This window comes from Pleurodeles waltl, chromosome 6, assembly GCF_031143425.1.
Source record: "Pleurodeles waltl isolate 20211129_DDA chromosome 6, aPleWal1.hap1.20221129, whole genome shotgun sequence".
NCBI lineage: Eukaryota > Metazoa > Chordata > Amphibia > Caudata > Salamandridae > Pleurodeles > Pleurodeles waltl.
In genome coordinates, this window is record NC_090445.1 from 804,400,895 (window position 1) to 804,422,119 (window position 21,225).

Below are 21,225 nucleotides of genomic sequence, written 5' to 3' on the forward strand. Positions count from 1 at the left end.
GCATGTCTGTTTGCAAAGCTCTAAGAATGCGTGAGTGTTCGACTGTCCAGAACTTACTGGAAAAGTCAGGACATATTAAGTCATATAAAGGTTTTATGCATGATTCGTAATCTGGAATGTAAGTTCTGCCAAAATTTAGAAAACCCAATAGGGATTGGAGTTTTATAATGGTATTGGGAAGTTGCAACTGTGAACATTTTTCCAAGAATTGTGGCACTAGGCTCTTTCCTTCACTTGATAGCTCATATCCCAAAAACTGGACACTAAGGAAGGCTATCTTTTTTTAATTTAATTTATAGCCGAATTCGGCAAATCCTACAACAATATTGGCTACCTGTCTTAGATGTTGCAGTAATTAATCATCCATGAGATAAATATCATCTACATAGGACAATGCTTCAGGGTCAATGTCGTGCAATATTGAAGTCAAATGAGCCGCAAACAGTCCTGGACTGTTGTGATACCCCTGTGGTAAATTACAGAATTTTTATGGGAGCCTAGTGTGATAAAACCTATTAAGTTTCTACTCTCAGGTGCTATATTTTGGCAGAAGAAACCATTGAAATTGTTTTGTATTTTATGTTCACTATGTTGTTCACAAGTGCTGTGCTGTGTGAGTTTTGTATAGCATATGTGGGTGTATGAGTGTTTAAATGTCTGTAGTCTAAGACTATTCTGTACAAATGGTCCAGTTTAGCTACTGGTAATAAGGGATTATTCTTGGTGAGACTCAGGGTTCGATTACGCCCTGGTACTCCAGTTGTGTGAGGATTTCCCTCACGGGTGCGTTAGCATCATGTTTTCTTTGATACTGTGATTGAGGTTTATTTCTAATAGGGATTACATGGTAGGGGGAATCTCTATCCCACCCTACATGGTCGGGAACAAGGGGCGAGAAAGAAGGTTTGATAACATCTTCCCTATATGGGCAAGTACGGACAAATTCAGGTGGCTAATCCCTTTCGGCCAGTAGAATATCATATATATTTACAATGCAGTCCCAAAAGATTGCGCTGATGGTACGTTCAATGTCTCCTTCTAACTGTAACATTACTTTGTACACTCAATGAGGCGTGGAGACAAGCTTGTCCACAGTTTCAACTTGTAAGAAATCATCAGTTTCTTTCACCTCCAGATGCTCCAGAAGATTCTGGCGAACTATTGTGACCTCTGCCGCTCTATTCAATAGCACTTATGCCACTTCTTGTTCTTCTTGAGCGGCATGTTGAACTGCAACTGCTGCCACATTGCTCTTTCTGAACTGGGGTTTTTGCTGGGAAAGTTTCTCTTCTTTCTTAACAGATACTTCTGTTGAGAGTTGTGATTCCTCTCTCAGTTTCAGGTACTCAGTTCTTCGCTCTGACTGCCCACCTCTCTCACTACATTTTTCCGCTGAGTCCTGAAAGGAACGAGATTGGCGTGTATCAGTCTATTGATATCTATCAGGTGTTTTTATATTATCTCTATTTCTGGGTCTCCGTATGCGGAGATTTTCCCCTTTCATTTTTAGGTGTTTGTTGTGTTTCATCCTAACGTTTCTTAGTACCCTCAGGAGCTTGCTTGGTAGAATCTTTATTAGATTTACCTTTTAGCTGTGGTTTTGTAGGTCTGGCCCTCAGACTATCTCAACCAATACTAGAGTAGGTCCCTGCGATAATCTTTTGCAGCTCACATTCTTGATCCTGTGGAGGAACATCCCGAGGCACATGCGCACTGCTAATGCAACCGCTTACCCTTTAAGGTTACTTAATATAATTGAGGACACTATGGCAAAATTGCCCATTAGCTGCATCCCCAAGTCCAGGGTCGGGGCAGTCCCGTATTCATCTTGACTTTGTTTTAATACTTCCAGTAAATGGGTGAGTGTTGATGTAGTGGTATAGAGCTTGGCAAATACTGTGCCCCTAGTATTGCAGTTATCTATTGTGGGAACAATCCCAAATGGCAAGCACGTAATAATCTATGCTTATCCTGAGGTCCCGTATGGAGAAATACTGCTTCCAGTGCATTTATTTTTTGAGCTAACCAAATCGGAATCTCTTCTCATTTGGTGGGTACTTTACCCATGATTGAATGTACAGTCGCTGGATTGATGCCTGGCGTTACTGCACATGGTTGCACTGGAGCAGCACATGCTGTGTTCATATTCAATGTTTCCATTACAAACTGTCCTAATCATCTGTATATTGCCATCAGCTCAGCATATAAGCGACGGACTTCAGCTGCCGTTAGGTTCGCTGCAGCAGGGTGAGGTGTATATGTGGCCAATGAAGGCCAGGTAGGACCATCAATACTTAGAGGACCTTACCTAAGATGTAAAATTGTATGGGGTAGGGCACCATCAAGCCAATTATGGTGTTCTTGATAAGATAGAGGTATTTTTAGATATGCACATGCTCTGTATTGTGCAGGTACATTTGTGGTGTATAGTGACGAAATGTATTTGTGTTCCCATCAGCTGCTGGAAATGTGACCCAAGAATAAAAAAAAATTGTTCTATAGGCTGGATGAACCTCAACAACAAATGTGACTGGACCCCCCTGGGCTGTTAAGCCATGTGCCAGTAAATGTGCAGTAAGGGGTGGTCGCATATTGACTGCAATTGCTACCTGTTGTGGATGCACCATGATGAATGGTTAATTTTTTTCAGAAAGTAGGCACACCAAATGGGGATTATCCTTTTAAGAGTTCAAGCTTGAACAACCTACAGTGTTAGTTAGGTTCCTCCTACTTAGCTGAGGAGGAAAATCCTCAATACCACAGAAGTCTCTGTATATAGTACTGAGGTACCTTTGCATGTAGTGAGACAGAGATACTCAGGAGGACCCGAAAATTAGAGCCTAACCAAACGTGGTGCCATGTTGCTTAGGTTCTCATTATTCTAATGAGACTACTGGATTTGCGTGGCAGAATCACTCACTCGGGGGACTGAGTCTGAACCCACAACAGTCGACACCTGTCGGTCTAATCCGGGTTTTGTTCCGGCTGACTAGCAGTGCTTCATCTCTACCCAAAAGCAGGTATGATTGGGCAGCCGAGCGCATGACACAATTAATTCCTCAGGGAAACCGTGGTCACTCAGACCACATCCATTTCTCTCAGTTATATTAGTCTCACGTATTCAAGGACAGTCAGAGGCAGTATATATTTCAATAAAGTTTTAATGAAGCAACTGCATCTTAGATAATAAAGCATGTACTTCAATAACTAGGACGATGAAGCATGACAGGATTAAAATTGTGATGAGGAGGGTAAAGCATAAAAATAACGCTACCATCTTGTCAGTAGAATCATTAAAATAATTTCTACCTAGGGCATGTTAGAGCACAGCATGTTAAGCTCTAGTTCTGCCTTAAGGTTCCCTTGGGAATACATCATTCCTCATACCTGAGCAAGGGGCCTGTAGTCTACATAAGCAGCTGCAGTGAAGCACTCAGCAATCGGCGTACATTCATGGTTATCTGGCTGGAATCTCCCTCTAACATACATGGGTCAAAGTAGTGTTTTTATAATAAAACAGCTAATGTTCCAAGAAAGGATCCCTACGTAAGAGTGTGTATGTTTCTATGAACACTAGAGACAAAGCATTATCACTTTTGCTGGCAACATATCTTACTGCAGCCTTGAAAAAAGCACAGAGTGAAAGAAATGACTTGTTTAAGAATGCAGTGCTGACCTAGGCAAAGAACAGCTAGATAGAGAGAAATAAAACAAGTCCGCAAATGAGGCTATTGTTCAAATAATGAACAAAGATGAATATAATGTTTCTAAGCTAAAGTGCACAGCGGCAGGCCTAGTTTGCTAAAATATCGTGCATGGCGCTATAACTAAAATGTCTACACAACAGCCTAATGTGCCAGTTCAGTTATAGAAGTGTGGTTCAGCTCAGAATAATAGGGTGTAAAGCATGTATTAGATAGCTAGGTAGGTAGCTTCCCATATCAGGCAGGGCTTAGCTGGTCCAAGTTGGTGTGTAGCTGGCAGTGTTTAGCTCCTACCTGCAGTGGTACTTAGCCAATGTTATGCCAGTGTGGTCCATACATCCCATTCGCAATCTCAGTGTGTGACAGTGATATGTCTGCCATCTGTGCTATTGGTGCTGAGACTGACCCTGTGCTCCCCTTCTCTCTCTCCCCTCCTCTCTCCCCTTTTTGTCATCCTATCCATGTGTGCATTAGCATCATCTGGCAAAGGAGTAGGGGCACCGGCGAGTGAGGGAGCTGTAGCCCACAGGACCCAGGAGGCAGAGTCCAGTGATGCTGAGGGGACCAGTGGGATGTATGGTGAGGGGAGCACCACAGTGCGGATGAGGAGGTGACACCACTGACTCTGATTCGCCCTTTGATGGGAGCTCCCTGGTGGTGGCGGACCTCTCTGGGACCATTCCAGCTACATGTTCTACTGCCACCCCCATACCAGCACTGCTCTCCCAGTACCCACCCACCGAGTTGCCTGTGCCCACTCACCTAGGAGAGTGAGCATCTCCTTCTCCCTAGGCACCTCAGGCCCTGCCCCAGTCAACCCTGCTGCCCTCAGTGAGGAGGCTATTGACATCCTGAGATCCATCTCTGTAGGGCAGTCAACCACAGTGATTGCCATCCAGGGGCTGCAATCCCAGATGCAGCAATGCAATACCTTCCAGGAGGGCATCCTGGGTGGGTTGGCAGCCGTACAAAGATCAGTTCAAGCTCTGGCCTCTTCACTGACAGCAGCAAATGTCCCTGTTTCATCTGTCCCCCCTCCGACTACCAGTACACAATCCCAGTCCCCTCACATCCAACCTATCCCACACACATTCAGACAAGCATGCACCCAAAACAACGTGTACGAATTGCACAAACACAAGAAGCATACTTCAGTCCACAAGCACTCACACAGCCAACAGACAGATGCACACACAACATCATCCACTGCCTCCACTGAATCCCCCCTCCTCCTCCCTCACAGTCACATCCTCACTCAGACCTGCATGCACTGCATCAACAGTCCCAGGTCCTGTCACCTGCACAGCCTTGGCCACAGTCACAATAGCAGACCCACAGACATGCACCCCATACATCACATGTGCAGTCACCACCCATGCAGCACACCCACCTCACTTGCAGACACCACCACAACATACATACTCACGTCATGTTTGTCCTCCCTTTCGCTGTCTGCCCCCCTCCAGTAACTCACACACGCTCACACTCAGACATCCAACAGCCATCCACCTTCTCCTACAACCACTCCCTCTACTTCCACTCCCATCCCTCCTCCCATTTCCCTCCTCAATGTCCCTAACCTCCAACAGCCATCCACCTCCTCCTACAACCACTCCCTCTACCTCCACTCCCATTCCTCCTCCAACATCCCGCCTCATTGTCCCTAAGAAACTTTTATTTGCCGGCCTTGACCTCTTCCCCCCTCACCTCCTCTTGCCCGTAAGAGGAAGGTCATACCACCCCAGGCCAGTACCTCAAGCACCGAGTCCAACACAGCTCTACCCCCAAAGTTTCCAGGTGCCACTAAGGGGCACATGAGTGAAAAACTGGACTCCTGCAACATGGACACTCTTCCCCCCCAAACGCAGGGCTAAATTGCTGCTCCCTCCCAAACAGACTGACAAGACCATGGGACCACTCCCAACCCCATGGCCAATGGGGCCCTAAATAAGTTCCTGCCCAAGGAGGACCTCCAAAAATCAAAGGCCAAGGAGGTCTCCCAAAATTTAAAGGCAAAGGAGACCCCAAACATCCAAGGCCAAGGAGGCCCCTCAGAAACCCATGGACAAGGAGGCCCCCCAGAAATCCCTGGGCAAGGAGGCCACCCACAAATCCATGGACCAGAAAGCCCACAATATAGTGGCAATGGAGCAGCATCCGGAACCAGAGGCCAAGGAGCAGCATCCAGAACCAGGGGCCAAGAGCAGCAATGACCAGTGGGCAGCCAGCCCCATCCTAAACCTGTGGGCAGCCAGCCCCTTCCTCATCCTATGGGCAGGAAGCCCCCTCCAGAACCAGTGGGCAGCCAGCCCCATCCTCAACCTGTGGGCAGCCAGCCCCCTCATCTTCCTGTGGGTAGGTAGCCCCCTCCAGAACCAGTAAACTAAGAGCGCCATCACAATGACTTGCAAGCCCCACCCACCCCACCCTCTGAGGTGCCTGCCCATTTCCAACATGATGCCCCTGAACAGTGGAGTCCTGATGTTGTTAGGAACCAAGTTGGGGCTTGGACTTTGTCCCGTGGGCATTAGTGACTTTGGACTGGCCTTTGGGCCTGCATTTCTTTATTTCTGCAGTTGTGCAGGACTCTGCATTTTAAATATTAATACAATGGAATTGGTTGGAACCGTGTATGTGTCCTGCTTTTATTTACTCCGAGGTTCTGTTACTGTTTATTCCTCTGCATGTGTTTCTTGGTGTGTGGTGTGTGTATGGTGTGTGTTGTGCGTGTGTGTGTCACTCTCCCCCCACTCTCCCACCCTTGTGTGCTGGGTGGCTGTTCTCACTGTTGTGGTCTTCATCGGTGTTGGTGCTCCAGGACAGCCATGGCGAGGTACAGCATTGGTAATACTTGCAGTTTAGTTTCCATGAAGGCCGCTGACTCCTGTGTGTCCCTGGAGGTGAGTGGCTCCTTTTAAATTATGTGTTTCTGCCAGGCTTTTGTTGTCCTTGTTACTGCCCCAGAAATTGTGGTGGTGTGCTATGTCAGAATATGGTGGGCAGATCATTGTCTTCCACCTGCCTGTAGGTAGCTACCACCATGTTCGGTGTTTGTGCCGCACTGGAGGTTGGTGTGGTACATTGGGTGTCTACTGGAGGGATCACCGCCATGGTCATAATTTGGGGGTCATTACTGCTGGCCTGTTGGCAGTGATACCGCCACTTTAACCCTTGCGGTCAGAAGACCGCCAGGGTCATAATGACCACCACAGTCCCAAAAACATATTTTAGTTGGTGCAGTAACATGTCCTTGTTGTTAAACTACACATTGTTTGGTGCAAAAAATGTTTACCTATGTATCATGAAAGTGGAATTGTGGTGGTAATATAGGACAAGGATGTTTGTGGTTGTTTCAACAGATGAGAGTCAATGGAAGTGCAGAAGCAACACAACAATAGCACAACATAATGACATGGCACATACACTGAGCCTCAACAAAGCACAACACAAACATATATAAAAAAGAAAACTGGAAGCCTTTTAGAATGCCAGGATATTTTGATTTGGATCATACTGTTTTTGGACCTTAACTGTGGATGAGTATCACTACTTGAGCGGTGTTGGACTGGCCTTTTGGGCAATCAGGCAGTAACCGAAGGGATGGTCTGACAGATCAGTGTATGGACTTTTTTGTGGCTAGCTGTGGGCTGCTTTTATGGTCTGCTGGACCAGTTTTCACTGTTGATTTCCCTTTCCCTGATATTACCACAAAACTACCGACAGCAAGTCAAATCCTTGCAGAATTCCATGCAGAACACCTGGACAGATTGTCTTCAAGAGTTCAAAACTGCCCTGATATAAGATATGGGCCACTTTTTTAGCTATCTAATTCACTAATTAGGCATTTTTATTTTGGTGCCCGGGCCTTTACTGTCCCAGTGTGGCCCAGTACCTCAGTCTTGCCCCCAGTAAATGTAGGCCGATTGAACTTCTCATGCCACCCCCATGTCCAACTTTTAAAATAAGGATGCTGTGATACAGCTAGGGTAAGGGGCACTGAGCTGGTTAAACATGAACACATATGCATACACACATGCGCACATGTGTAGGCTGCACGTGAGAGTACCTGGTTTCTGTACACAGGTAACCTGCATGTGGCAGTTTTAGTCTGCAATTTTGAGCTGTGAAAATAATCCCTTTTAACAAATATTAATGTCACCCACATGTAGATCTTATTGCCCAGAAAAGCCAAAAGTAGAAACTATAGGAATTAATATTGAGCATATTCTTACAGTGAAGAAGCACCTAAAATGATTTTTAGTGAAGATAGGATGACTGATGTTATAGTGAATTATTAGGCGAACTTGCTACATTCATTAAATACTACATTTGGATTGGTAGTCACAACAGATATACTTCTTCCACTCATTTTAAATTAAACTTAAATTAATATTTTGGAAATAACACCTTTAGAACATTGGTATTTTCTTGCCTAAAGTTTATGGGGCTTTTCCGAGAGTTTCCAGCTGGCAGAACTGGTGATGGCTCTCCCACTGGTAAATGTGTATTAGAGTCAGACAGTGAATAAAAGGGACTGGGTGCGGAGGGACTTGGTCTTTGTAACAGGAATGTCAGTGAGGAGTTATTCCCTGTCCTGGTTACACCTCTATGGTACCTGCCTCCAGCACCCACAAATGAACCTGACACCAAGATTACCCTGGCCTTGGTTTCACTAGCCAGGCTGGCCAAACCCAATGGGAAAGGAAGAAACGGACCAGAACTAGAAGAAGTAGGGGAGCCACAGGAGCTAGGCAAAGGAGAAAGCTGGTGCAGGTGTTGGACCTGTCGGTATTAGGGTAATCTTCTCTCCAACTTTTGCCTCTCCTCCTCCACTTTGCTGAACTTCTTTTTGTTTGCTTCAGGACTCGGTGCACTTTACCACTGCCAACTGCTGCTAAAGTGCTTGTGCTCATGCCCCTAAAACATGTTTAAACTGGCTTATACCAGATTTCCATACTTAATTTACTTATAAGTCCCTTGTAGATTGGTATTCCATATACCCATGGTCTTTAAATTAAATGCTACTGGTGGACCTACAGTGTTATTGTGCCACCCACTTAAGTAGCCTTTTAACATGTCCTAGTCCTGCCACTTGAGTGTGACTGCAGTTTTAAACTGTCAAGCCAACTTGGTAATGAAATCCACTTGCAAAGCCCTCACTTACCCTTTTATCACATATGTCACCCCTAAGGTAGGTTATACGTAGCTCTTAAGACAGGTTCTCTGTAAATGAAAGTTTGAGCATGTACTAAATTGGTGTGGGATTTTCTTTTGTTTTATGTTCTCACTTTATTACTATTTCTGTGCAGCATAAATACTTTATGTATTGCCTTTAACTTAAGCCTGACTATTACTTGTGCCAAGCTACCCAGGGTTAAGTCAAGGTCAATATACTGGCTTTTGTGGTTGACCCTGCAAGAGATTGTCACATGCTTGACCAGGGCTCACACCCCAGCCTACCAACAACCCAAATTCTCACAGCCCTCACCAGGGCTTATGAAACATCTTCTATAAAGTCCATGCTTACCTATACACATACACTGCACCAAACCCTTGGGGGTACCTATGCCAGACCACAGGGGTAACCTATACATAGACATAAGATAGTTTGAGGCTTTGAAAGTACTTTTAATTGCAAAGTCAAATGTAATACTAACTTTAATTTAAAAGCAACCAGCACGGCAGGCCTGCATTTATAATTGCACCCAATATCACAGCAGGGCACACAGGTATGCCTTAACTACACTGTGGTCCTAAACTGACATGTCCTAGGACTTATAGGTAGGTTGTCAGAGCCAATTAAAATTATGCCTGATTTGAAAATAACATTTTGCATAGAGCACTGGCCCTAGGAATTTTCAGCAGTGCCCCGGGCACAGTCAGAGGCAGTAACCATCAATATCAGTCAGAAGGTTTGGGGATGATCAGGACCAAAAGGATGACTTTCTCAAACTGCCATCCTCAAGACGAAAGGTGCTGGGTACTTACCTATATTCTAGTAGTCCTGATCAGCTAAAAGGAAAAAATAGAAATTCCATCTGCATTGGCATGGACACTCCCAGGTCTATGATCCTTTGTGAAGTCCATCCCCTTTAGGGAAATGAAATACCTCAACAATTTTGGGTTCTCCTCCCACATCTGCACGAGCCCTCTGATGGTGCCAAACATGTAGCCTCTGTGAAAAAGGGCTTCTTTTGACATGGTAGCCCCCACTTTTTGCCTGGAAAATGATGTAGTTTCAAACTGAAAGTTTCCTGGGCCCCTGCTAAACAGGTAGGATTTCTTTCCCCAAAACTATACTATGTTTGGCACCTCAGCCACCTTTGTGAGTCCCTAGTAAATTGAACCAATGGTACCTAGGGAATGGGTATCGAAGAGGGCCCCTTAGAGATGCAGCACCAATTGTGCCACTCTGAGAGGCCCCAAACCAGGCACTTGCAGACCGCCATTGCGAGAGTATGACAAGGTGTATTCAAAGTTGCAAACTCAACATAGCACTCACCAAGAGAGCCAGGCCACTAACACTGCATGCAGTATAGGTAAGTCACCCCTAAGGCAGGGTGCACTAAACTGCATGTGAAGGCATGTGTGTGCATGAGCCAATATGCCCCTTCTATGTCTATGCTAATTCTTAGACATAGTATGTGTACAGGAAATCCATAGCAAATACATGTGCTGGACACCGGTCGTTATGAGTTCCCCAGCTACCTGGTGGACGTTCTGAACCCGGGGCTGTTTGGTATCAAACAACTCAAAATAATACAGCCATACTAATGCCAGTGTTGGATTTATTATAAAATGAACCCAGAAGGGCACCTGCGAGCTGGCCTCTGCAAAACCTAGCAGCCCTGGCATGGTTGCTAACTCACCCTGAAGAGCTTGCCTCAACTAGACATGATTCTGGACTCCTGGGGTGAGAGCCTTTTGCTCTCTGGAACTAGAACACAAAGCCTTTCTTGGGTGGAGGTGTTACACCTCACCCAGGCACGCACCCTGCAACAGCGGTCAGAATCCAAGATTTACCTTCATTGAAATCTGTCCCCTACCTCTGCTGGTAGCAGCAGATGGCAGCCCAACAGTTTTGCCTCCACTTTAGTTGGGAAAACTGGTGGGAAAACCAGCAAGGATCAGAGATTTGGCCATCCCCAGCCTGCACCACCCCTCAGGTGTGGCAGGCGAGGTGACCACTCCATTTCATTTCCCTCCATTTTGGATGGCAGGAAAATAGTCAATCAGGGTTAGGGATGTGACACTTTCTCACAGCAAGTGGTCACTTACTGGGTGTAGTCACCATAAGTTAGGTGGCCCATTGGCCACTACAAGGTACTCCCCCCGAATGCAGTATTGAGTAGGCATCCCTAGATCAACAGATCAAATTCGATGGACACAAGAAGACTAGGAATAAACAAGACCTGAGGCATTAGAACAGAAGTCATTCTGTACAAAGAAAAAGGTGCCAAACCCTACCTGCTGCTCCCAGGACTCAACAGTCACCTCTGAGGTGTCACCCGGGAACCTGAAGAACTCTACAAAACTGAAGAGCACCTTCAGCCTTCTGAAAATTACCAAGAACCTCCCTCAAAGTGAAGGTATCAACCTCCTGCAGGCAAGGAACCTGTGAAGTCCAGTTCATTGACCAACTGCTGACCAATGAACCCGACCCAGCAGCTCAACCAAGATCCACACAACTGATTGATAGGACAAACCCTACCGGTGTGCCAGGTTTGGTGGCACTGGGTCTTTCAGGGCCTGAGACATACCATAATCTGGGGTACTGGACTCTCCAACATGGGACACCCATGTGGACATTACTTCTGGATTCTGAAAAGTCCAGAAGTTAGCACAAGTCAAGAGACTTCAGGGCACTGAAGAACCACCCCCCAGAGTGGCCCTACTTATCTGCAACCCACCCTCCAAGTGACCTGCTCCTGGCTCGAAAGAACTTCAAGTCGCACAACTCCTGGCAGCACCCAGCCACCCTGGCCCCTGAATCAACAAACCAGCTGTGCTCTAGGGATTCCTATCCCCTTGCAACATCCACCCTTCAAAGGGACCCACTGGGCTTACCTTTAAGTCCATCTGTGCTGTGTGTTCTGAAGTCGTCCTCCTCTCTATAGTGCACCAGCTCCAAGACTTTCAGCCACTGCTTCTGCTTGAACCAGGAACTGCCCAAACTTCTCCAGCTGGCCCACAGGACATCTTAGTGACCTTGACTTAAAAGTAGAAGGTGACACTTGTGAGAACATAGCCTGATTTTATATGCATTATTAAAGATTTTCCCATTGATTCCTATGGTGTGTAATTACGCACAAAAACAGAACATTTTCTAAACTTTGAAAAATCATAACTAAAAAAGTACTTACTGTATACTGATGATCTTGTTCTTAACATTTCATACATATCTTACGTATGTTTGTAAATTGGCTTTGAGTTATTCTTCTGAGTGTGTGTCCACATTTATTTATACTGTGAAGACAACAAATGCTGAGCACATCTCCGAGAAAATCCTAACTGTTCGCCCACACTTGCAAAAAACAGAGCAGTAGGTAATCTGCGTTTTACTTCTGGATACCAAAGTGGGGTTGCTAAGACTCTCTGCACAGTGCAAATCAGTCTTGTGCACTATATAGAGAGCCAGCCTCCTACAGCCTCCTTCAGAATGTCAAACATTTTCTCACACTCTGTGGTCCAAATGACCTCTTAGGGCTGCTTCTTCTAAGTGACTTCTGTCAGAGGGGCCACAATGGTCCATAGTTCTTGACAAATCTTCTGCAATACCCAATCAGGCCAAGAAAGTCCCTGACCTGGGTCTGGGTTTTAGCAGCCTCCCAATCCAGAATTGTCTGGATTTTGGGCTGGAGAGTCTGTACATGTCCTCCATCCACAAGGTGGCCCAGGTACACCAATGAACTCTGCCCTTTCTGGCATTTTCTTGGCTTGATAGTCAGGCCTGCTTGTTGAAGGGCCTGAAGCACTTCTCTCAGGTGGACCAGGTGATCCTCCCAGGTGGAACTAAACACAGCAATATCATCAAGATAAGCAGCACTGAAGGATTCAAACCCAGATATCACTCTTTTTACATCCACCCTTCAAGGGGACCCACTGGGCTTATTTTTAAATCCATCTCTGCAGAGTGTTTTGAAGCGGTCCTCCTCTCTGTTGTGCACCTGCTCCAAGACTTTCAGCCACAGCTTCTGCTTGAACCGGGAGCTACCCGAACTTCTCCAGCTGGCCCACAGGACATCTCAGTGTACTTGACTTAAAAGTAGAAGGTGACACTTTGAGAACATTGCCTGATCTTATATGCATTGTTAAATATTTTCCCATTGATTCCTATAGTTTGCAATTACGCACAAAAACAGAACATTTTCTAAACGTTGAAAAATCATAACTAAAAAAGTGCTTACTGTATACTGATGATCTCGTTCTTAAAATTTCATACATACCTTAAGTATGTTTGTAAATTGGTTTTGAGTTATTCTTCTGAGTGTGTGTCCACATTTATTGATACTGTGAAGACAACAAATGCTGAGCACATCTCCAAGAAAATCCTAACTGTTCGCCCACTCTACTAAAAAACAGAACATTAGGTAATCTGCTTTTTCACTTCTGGATACCAAAGTGGGGTTGCTAGGACTCTCTGCACAGTGCATATCATTATTGTGCACTATATAGAGAGCCAGCCTCCTACAGCCTCCTTCAGAATGTCAAAAATCTTCTCTCACTCTGTGGTTCAAATGAGCTCTTAGGGCTGCTTCTTCGATGTGACTTCTGTCAGAGGGGCCACAATGGTCCATAGTTCTTGACAAATCTTCTCCAATACCCAATCAGGCCAAGAAAGTCCCTGACCTGGGTCTGTGTTTCAGCAGCCTCCCAATCCAGAATTGTCTAGTTTCTGGGATGGAGAGGCTGTACATGGCATCCACCCTGAAGGTGGCCCAGGTACACCACTGAACTCTGCCCTTTCTGGCATTTTCTTGGCTTGATAGTCAGGCCTGCTTGTTGAAAGGGCCTGAAGCACTTCTCTTAGGTGGACCAAGTGATCCTCCCAGGTGGAACTGAACACAACAATATCGTCAAGTTAAGCAGCACTGAAGGATTCAAACCCAGATATCACTCTGTTTACCAACTTTTGGAAGGTGGCAGGAGCATTCTTCAAATCAAAGGGCAGCACCTTGAATTGAAAGTGACCTTCTGGGGTGGAAAATGTCCTTTGACCTCTCCACGGCTCCTGGATTTAGGGCAATCTGCCAGTATCCTGAGATCAGGTCAAAGGTGCTCAGGAACTTAGCAGTCCCAACCTATCAATGAGCTCTTCACCTCTAGTTATGGGATGAGCATCAGTCTTAGAAACTGCATTCAAACCCCTGTGGTCTACACAGAATCTCAACTGCTTCTTCCCACCTTGGGGATTAGGTTTGGGTACCTGGGTTAGTCCATTGTACCTGGACTGACCCAGGGACTATCAGAGGGCTCAATTACGGGCTCATTTACCCTAGCTCCAACATCTTAGTTACACCTACCTTGATGTTTGCTCTGACCTGGTCAGACAACCTGTACAACTTATTTTTGACAGGTAAGCTGTCATCAGTGTCAATGACATGGACACACCAAGTGGTATGTCCAAAGGTCAGGAAGAACACCCCAGCAAACTGCTCCAAATTCTGCTTGCAGCCTTTTTGCTGCTGGTCTGTCAGCTTGAGAGAAAGTATAACACCATCCACCGACCCATCTTGCACATTGGTAGAGAGGAGGTTTGGCAGAATTTGTCACTCCTTCTACCAACCCTCATCTGTGAACATTAGCATGATCATGCCTTTCCTGTCTGGGTGGAGTTTAAGTCTGTTCACATGCAGGATGTACTGGGGATTCCTGGGGGTGTCAAGGTCCACCAGGAAGGTGATCTCACCCTTTTTCTCCAGAATGGGGTAGGATCCATTCCATTTGGCTTGGAGGGTCCTGGGAGCCACAGGATCCAACACTCACACCAACTGACCTGGATGGTTCTCAGGCATAGTAGCCTTTTGGTTATACCAGAGCTTCATGAGCTCTTGGCTGGCTTCCAGGTTGCTGCTTGCTCTCTTCATGTACTCTACAATGCAAGACCGCAGGCCTAGCACATAGTCAAACACATTCTGCTTGGACTCCTTGAGAGGCTTCTCCCAAGAGTCTCTCACCAAACACAATGGGCCTCCTTCAGTAACACAAAGGGACTGAAGCCAACCCATCTTTGAGGCACCTCTCTGTTGCCGAACAGCAGACACAGGAGAAGAACATCTCATCTCCTCCTGAGCTTGTCAGTCAAACCCATAATCCTGCTCTTCAAGGTCTTGTTAAATCTTTCCACTAGACCATTAGTCTGGGGATCATATGGGTGGTGAACTTGTAGGTAAAACTACATTCATCCCACATCGGTTTCAGATGGGCAGACATAAAGTTGGTGCCCCTATTTGAGACCACCTCCTTTGGGAAACTCACTCTGTTGAACACACCAAATAGGGCCCTAGCCACTGTCGGAGCTGCGGCTGTTCTGAGGGCTAATGCCTCTGCATACCTGGTGCCATGGTCCACTATCACCAAAATGTATCTGTTGCCAAAGGCACTTGGTGGATCTAGGGGACCAACAACATCAATCCCCACCCTCTCAAAGGAGTCACAACCTCTGGCAGTGGTACTAAAGGAGCCTTTGGCTTGCCCCATGTCTTGCCACTGGTCTGACAGGTGAAAAGGGCACTACAGAACTCCTTTACTGCGGCAGACATGTTGGCCCAATATAAATGATTGAGCAGCCTATTCCAGGTCTTGGTGTGACCCAAATGTCCTGCCAAGGGGATGTCATGGCTTAAAATGAGGAGGAATTTCCTGTACTTCAAGGGGACCACCACCTGGTGGCCCCTGGTTTAGGGTCCCGTGCCTCGGTATAGAGGACTCCATCCTCCCAGAAAACCATGTGGGTTCTACTGACATCACCCTGCTCTTGCCTAGAAGCAGTCTGAATCAGGTGCTCAGGAGTGAAACACACTCTTTGCACATGGCACAACTCTTTTCTGATGGGTCCACCTGCCCCTTGCAATTCTGCCAAGTCAAGCAGAGCTTGGAAGGGTAGAGTCCTTACCTCAGAGGTCAGAACCTCCCCATCAGGATTGGATTACTGCTGCACCTCTGGAGGTCTTTAGGCTGGGTCATCAGACCCAGTGTCCTTTCTCTTGCTTCTGGAGGCTTAGCCCATTGTTCCAGGGTCCACCCCTCCCAGGGACACTAAGGTAGCCTCTGTATATCCTGACCCTACCTCTGGGCCAACTTCCACCCCCACACCTACACTAGTAGTCCAATGTAACTGTTTACCAGTGGGGGGCTTCTTAGAACAGACATCATCACCTTTTTTGTATCCAGGTTGGGAAACAGTCAAAACCCCTCTGTATTTGTAAGATCATAGAACTTCTCTGCCCTAGCCTTATCAAAGTGCTTCCCTTGACACCCTCTCCCTTTGAAAGTGGCCTGGCTTGGGGCTCCCACCCCTCTTATGCAGGTTTTTGTGGTTCTTGTGTGCCACCAAAAGTGTTTCCATCTGCCTGACGTATTTGTAAATTAATGCATAGTTTTTAGAAGTGTGTGCGTGTGTGATAAATTTACTTTTTCAAAGAAAAGTCACTGACTGCAGACTAATTTATTGAGTGCTATTGCGTGCCAGCGAATGGTGGTTACTTGCCCACATCACCTCTTCTGAGTAAGCTTTCAGCTGTTCTGGTGTACTACCCTGACAGAGTCAAGTTCTGCAGTAGGGTACATGGTTCTCATAAAGGAGACAATTGTGGACCTAGTACTGGCAAAGGCCTTACATCTTGCACATATTATTACTCAATTTTGCACGACAGGGGAACAATATAAAGCAAAAATATGTAAAAAAAAAAACATACCAATAAAGCGATCAAAGCACAAAACACCTTAGCATAAGTGCACAACAAAAACAGCGTTACTAATAGTGACATCCATATCACGATACAGAAACAAGAGACAAAACTATACCAAAATGTTAAACCAATAATATTGTGAGCATATTATGTTTTGCGTTGTTGTGTGTCGGAATTCTGGCATTGTTCCATGATGTATTGGGGTGCTGCTGTTTTTTTGTGGTGCATAGTTGTGATTTGAGGTTTGTAATGTAGCAATTTTGCATTACTCTCTGTTATGTTCATTTTTTCATTGTTCATTTTTTGCTATAGTCTTCTCAGTCCCGTCATTTTTGTATGTTTTTGCTGTTTTGTTGCTTTGTGCTCTGATACAGTGATGCGTGTTATATTATGCTATTTAATTGTTTTCTTGTTTGATTTATTGATCAATTGCGATTTTTAGGAAGTGCCCTGTCAATGAAGGAGAAAAAGCCTTTCTACCGAGGAAGCTATGTGCGTTTTGAACCGTTTCTTAGATTTTAAGGCAAGTGAAGGGTCAAGAGCAATTAATTTCTACCCTTAGCCGTGATGTAGGTAAAATATCCACCCCTTCCTTGCATGTCGCATTTTTGGCAAAAAAAAAATATGTGCTGAGATAGTGCAGAATATACAAAAATTACGGTGGCGAAGGAAGAGGTACTGAATTTATAGCATACCAAGTTAGGCAAAGGCACAACGACAGAGGTTAAGTGATGTGAGCAAAAAGAAGGAATTTTAAGTGAGAAGAAGTAGAACAATGTGTACTGAGCCCAATGATGAAGCGGTTTGCAGGGTTCCGAATACTTTTAGGATGTTTCATACGTTGTTTATGAAAATAAACGAAGATAGATAGTTACAGTAGTTCAGCCAAGGCAGAATCTAAGCCTGAAACACTGTCTTTCGAAAGCTAGAAGGAAGGGATGATACACTTTTTCTGAATATCTTCAAGTGAAAAAAAAACCAAGAGATCAGTTTAGAAATGTTCTTTTGAAATCTGAATAAAGAATTATAAATAATGCTTAGATCGCTCAACAAAGTAGCAGATAGACGAGCCATTCCGAGTTCAACAGACCACCAATTAGAACCCCAAGAGAAATAATAAACAAAGTCGTGTTTGGGTAAATTAAAATGAATGGGAATTAAGTGTGTCTCCATTGTACAACTGACTACAGATAGTCTCTAACTTGACTATAAAAACGTCTGTTTTGCCATCAAAATGCAATGCAAGTTGCTTTTTCATATACATAGGTAAACGCTCAGACCAAAAGAGAGAATACGATCAGCCTTCAGGGTTACATACGATGAAACAGGGTGGGGTTCAAAGTACTGCCTATGGGCATCCAGCAGCTGATGAACTTGAAACCATACTGAAAGGGTGATAGGACGACAGGCACAGAACCTTCCTAACAAAACAGGGGAGGCACTCAAGGTCAAGGGTTAAGGGGCTCCACTCTGCCCTGCAGTCTTTTCAGGAGAATGAAAGGCGAGACCATGTCAAAGACAGAGAAGAGGCTGAGCAAAATCAGGCTGGCTTCTTTATCATCAAGATGCAGTAGGATATCGTTTGTCATCACATCTAGGAATATCTAGAAGTCAGATAGAAAGTCAGATAGAAAGGAAACTTGTTGCAAGGATCAAAAATAAGGAACAAAAAGCTGCAATTTGGAGTGAATGGGGTGCAAAATAAGAGAATGAATGTACTGCATGCACCTAACACACATTAACGTGTCTGCTAGATATGAAGCAAACCGGATTTAGCATCAGCGGAAAACACTAAACATCCCTAATATTTCTGGGGTGCTTGAACATGATTGGAGGTGCACTGGGATGACTGCAATGGCCATCTAACACATGGCTTTCCATTACTTAGTGGTTGATTCATTTTGAGTGGATGGCCCATTGATCCACCAGGGCAAAGGAGTAAATTATTAATTATCACCCTGGTAGAGAGACCGCCTGCCAAATTAATAAATGACCACCAAGCTCTGTCATTGAGGAAAAGCCCCGTACCAAATAGGCTCCTTTTTCATTTTCAAAAAGAAAAGTTAGAAAGGAGATTTTCTTTTTGAAAGTAGTAAATGCAATGCTTCCCTCACCATGGAAGTCATCTCTCATGGTAAGAGGGGCATTTAGCAGTTTTCACTGGCTCCTACTGTGAGAAAGTAACCTCTTCCTAGCATGGCTACTCCAATTTCCGGCCTGTTTGTCAGTGTTTGTCAGTGCGTTTTTACTGTCTCACTGGGATCCTGCTAGTCAGGACCCCAGTGCTCATAGTTTGTGGCCTACATGTCAGTATGTTTTACTGTTTTCTCAGTATACTTGACTGTGTCACTGGAGTCCTGCTAACCAGAACTCCAGTGCTTATGCTCTCTTTGATCCCAAATTTGTACTTACATACTGGTAACCCAGTATTCCACTTCAAATTGGCATACTGAGCCCCCCTTATAAGTCCCTAGTATATGGTACCTAGGTACCCATGGCATTGGGGTTCCAGGAGATCTTATGGGCTGCAGCATTTCTTTTGACACTCATAAGGAGCTCATACAAACACTTCTTCAGAACTGCCATTGCCGCCTAAGTGAAATAGTGTAAGCACTATTTCACAGGCATTTTCACTGCACCAGGTCACTTATAAGTCACCTATATATCTAACCTTCAGACCCTGAAGGCTAGGTGCATAGTACCTGTGTGTGAGGGCACCCCTGCACTATCAGAAGTGCCTCCATGTAGTCCAGGCCCATTTTTCCGAACTTCGTGAGTGCGTGGACACCATTATAAGTGTACACTACATTTAGGTCAATATATATATGTAGCTTGACAATGGTAACTCCGAATATGGCCATGTGAGGTGTCTACGATTGAGAAATTGTACCCCCAATCTGATTTTGGTATTAGCGGGCCACTTCCATGCACCCTGGGAGCTCCACCATGGACCCCAGTACTAACATACCAGTGTTCTGAGGTTTTCACTGCAGCCACAGCTGCTGCCACCTCATAGACAGGCTTCTGCCCTCCCAGGGCTTGAGCAGCTCAAACTCATGAAGGCAGAACAAAGCATTTCCTTTAGGAGAGGGATGTTACACCCTCTTCCTTTGGAAATAGGTATTGTAGGCAGGGGATGGGTTTCCTCCAAGGGACTCTAGAAGTGCTTTGAAGGGCACAGATGGTGCCCTCCTTCCATAATCCAGTCTACACTGGATCAAGGACCCCCAGTCCCCGCTCTGGCACGAAACTGGACAAAGGAAAGGGGGGTGACCACTTCCCTGTCCATCACCACCCCAGGGGTGGTGCCCAGAGCCCCTCCAGGGTGTCCATGGGTTCTGCCATCTTGTTTTTAGGATGTTCGGGGAACTCCGGGAGCATATGAGTAGCCAGTGCCAGCAGGTGACGTCAGAGACCTCTCCTGATAGGGCCATACCTGGTTAAGTGACCAATCCCCCTCTGAGGGCTATTTAGGGTCTCTCCTGTGGATGTTTCCTCAGATTCGGATTGCAAGACTCCAGTAGGGATCCTCTGCATCCTTTACTTCATCTTCTACCGTCGGATCAACAGCAGAACTGCTCCAGGAACTTCTGCTCCTGCCAGCAACTGCAACAGTTTCCAGGTTGTGCACACTCTAAGGACTGCCTGTCTTCATCCTGCACCAGAAGAACCAAAGGAATCTCCTGTGGAGTGACGGAGTCACTTCCCTGCTTCAGCAGTCACCTCTCTGGAGTGATGACCGGTACTCAGAGTCCCCTCTACTGATGACAAGCGTGATTCTTGAAACATAGATGGTAGACTAAAGAGACCCTGACTGTCCAAAGGTCCCACTGTCCAAATTTGGTGGAGGTAAGAGCTTGCCTTCCCGTGCCAGATGGTACCCCGTGGGACATCTTCTGCATCAACCAGGAACCCACATCTGTCTTCTTTGGTGTAATATTGACTGTGTGTTCTCACTAGTGGTTCTCCTTTTGCACCTTCAAGTGGGTTAGAAGGGGCTCCTGTTCTCTCTTGACTCTTCATCGACTTCTGGGCTTGGTCTCCTCTCTCCACAGGTCTTCAGGTCCAGGAACCCATCATTGGTGTCTTGCAGTCTTGCTTGGTTTTTGCACAATCCTTTACTACAACTTCTAGTGTTTCCTGAGGACACTTGCTATACTTTAGTCCTGTTCTTCTGGGCTCTGGGGTGGGGTATTTTCTTACCTTTCGTGTTTTCTTACACTCCCCGTGCCCCTCTACACACTACACTTGCCTAGGGGGAAACCAACATTCACATTCCACTAGTTTAGTATATGGTTTGTGTTGCCCCTAGGCCCATTGCAATCTATTGTGTTTTTTACTATTTGCACGATTTTATGACTGTTTACTTACCTGATTTTGGTTATGTGAGAAAATAGGGCTGATTGCAGAGGCCCCCTAACTTTTTGCCCCCATTTTCCACTTTTTGCTGGTGTTTTCCTGACTCTGATGGTGCCCTGGGTACTGCTAACCAGTCCCAGGGCCTGTGCTCTGTGTAAAATGGATATGCAAATTAGGCTAATTATAATTGGCTAAGTTAACCTATCTATAAGTCCCTAGTATATGGTAGGGCATGTAGGTTTAGGGACCAC